The sequence below is a fragment of the Triticum dicoccoides genome, chromosome 4B (genome assembly GCF_002162155.2).
Source record: "Triticum dicoccoides isolate Atlit2015 ecotype Zavitan chromosome 4B, WEW_v2.0, whole genome shotgun sequence".
Classification (NCBI taxonomy): Eukaryota; Viridiplantae; Streptophyta; class Magnoliopsida; order Poales; family Poaceae; genus Triticum; species Triticum dicoccoides.
In genome coordinates this window covers 170969622-170972317 of record NC_041387.1, presented here as the reverse complement: position 1 = coordinate 170972317, position 2696 = coordinate 170969622, and positions in this window count along the sequence as shown.

Sequence of the window (2696 nt, the reverse complement as noted above, 5' to 3'; positions counted from 1 at the left end):
CTTTAGAGACAACTACATTCACTTTAATAGGGCACCATCTAAATCCGTTGAGACGACAGCGTATGAATTATGGTTTGGAAAGAAACCTAAGTTGTCGTTTCTAAAAGTTTGGGGATGTGATGCTTATGTCAAGAAACTTCAACCTGAAAAGCTTGAACCCAAGTCGGAAAAATGCGTCTTCATAGGATACCCTAAGGAAACCATTGGGTATACCTTCTACCTCAGATCCGAAGGCAAGATTTTCGTTGCCAAGAATGGGTCCTTTCTGGAGAAAGAGTTTCTCTCAAAAGAAGTAAGTGGGAGGAAAGTGGAACTTGATGAAGTACTACCTCTTGAACCGGTAAGTAGCGCAGCTCAGGAAGATGTTCCTGTGGTGCCTGCACCGATTGGAGAGGAAGTTAATGATGATGATCAAGGTACTTCGGATCAAGTTAGTACTGAACTTCGTAGGTCCACAAGGACACGTTCCACACCAGAATGGTATGGCAACCCTGTCCTGGAAACCATGTTGTTAGACAACGGTGAACCTTCGAACTATGAAGAAGCGATGGCGGGCCCAAATTCCAACAAATGGCTTGAAGCCATGCAATCCGAGATAGGATCCATGTATGGAAACAAAGTATGGACTTTGACAGACTTGCCCGATGATCGGCGAGCGATAGAAAATAAATGGATATTTAAGAAGAAGACGGATGCGGATGGTAATGTTACCATCTATAAGGCTCGACTTGTCGCTAAGGGTTATCGACAAGTTCAAGGGGTTGACTACGATGAGACTTTCTCTCCCATAGCGAAGCTAAAGTCCGTCCGAATCATGTTAGCAATTGCCGCATACTATGATTATGAGATATGGCAAATGGACGTCAAAACGACATTCCTTAACGGCTATCTTAAGGAAGAATTGTATATGATGCAGCCGGAAGGTTTTGTCGATCCTAAGAATGCTAACAAGGTATGCAAGCTCCAGCGATCCATCTATGGGCTGGTGCAAGCATCTCGGAGTTGGAACATTCGCTTTGATGAGATGATCAAAGCGTTTGGGTTTATGCAGACTTATGGAGAAGCCTGCGTGTACAAGAAAGTGAGTGGGAGCTCTGTAGCATTTCTCATATTATATGTGGATGACATACTTTTGATGGGAAATGCTATAGAACTTTTGGACAACATAAAGGCCTACTTGAATAAGTGTTTTTCAATGAAGGACCTTGGAGAAGCAGCTTACATATTAGGCATCAAGATCTATAGAGATAGATCGAGACGCCTCATAGGTCTTTCACAAAGCACATACCTTGATAAGATATTGAAGAAGTTCAATATGGATCAGTCCAAGAAGGGGTTCTTGCCTGTGTTGCAAGGTGTGAAATTGAGCTCGGCTCAATGCCCGACCACTGCAGAAGATAGAGAAAAGATGAGTGTCGTCCCCTATGCCTCGGCCATAGGGTCTATTATGTATGCCATGCTGTGTACCAGACCTGACGTAAACCTTGCCGTAAGTTTGGTAGGAAGGTACCAAAGTAATCCCGGCATGGAACACTGGACAGCGGTCAAGAATATTCTGAAGTACCTGAAAAGGACTAAGGATATGTTTCTCGTTTATGGAGGTGGCGAAGAGCTCGTCGTAAAGGGTTACGTCGACGCTAGCTTCGACGCGGATCTGGATGACTCTAAGTCACAATCCGGATACGTGTATATTTTGAATGGTGGGGCAATAAGATGGTGCGGTTGCAAGCAAAGCGTCGTGGCAGGATCTACATGTGAAGCGGAATACATGGCAGCCTCGGAGGCAGCACATGAAGCAATCTGGATGAAGGAGTTCATTACCGACCTAGGAGTTATTCCCAATGCGTCGGGGCCGATGACTCTCTTCTGTGACAACACTGGAGCCACTGCCCTTGCCAAGGAGCCCAGGTTTCACAAGAAGACCAGGCACATCAAGCATCGCTTCAACTCCATTCGTGAAAATGTTCAAGATGGAGACATAAATATTTGCAAAGTGCATACGGATCTGAATGTCGCAGATCTGTTGACTAAACCTCTTCCGCGAGCAAAACATGATCAACACCAGAACTCTATGGGTGTTCGATTCATCACAATGTAACTAGATTACTGACTCTAGTGCAAGTGGGAGACTGTTGGAAATATGCCCTAGAGGCAATAATGAAATGGTTATTATTATATTTCCTTGTTCATGATAATTGTCTATTGTTCATGCTATAATTGTGTTATCCGGAAATTGTAATACATGTGTGAATACATAGACCACAACATGTCCCTAGTGAGCCTCTAGTTGACTAGCTCGTTGATCAATGGATGGTTACGGTTTCCTGACCATGGACATTGGATGTCATTGATAACGGGATCACATCATTGGGAGAATGATGTGATGGACAAGACCCAATCCTAAGCATAGCACAAGATCGTGTAGTTCGTCTGCTATAGCTTTTCTAATGTCAAGTATCATTTCCTTAGACCATGAGATCGTGCAACTCCCGGATACCGTAGGAGTGCTTTGGGTGTACCAAACGTCACAACGTAATTGGGTGGCTATAAAGGTACACTACAGGTATCTCCAAAAGTGTCTGTTGGGTTGGCATGAATCAAGATTGGGATTTGTCACTCCGTATGACGGAGAGGTATCTCTGGGCCCACTCGGTAATGCATAATCATAATGAGCTCAATGTGACCAAGTGGTTGGT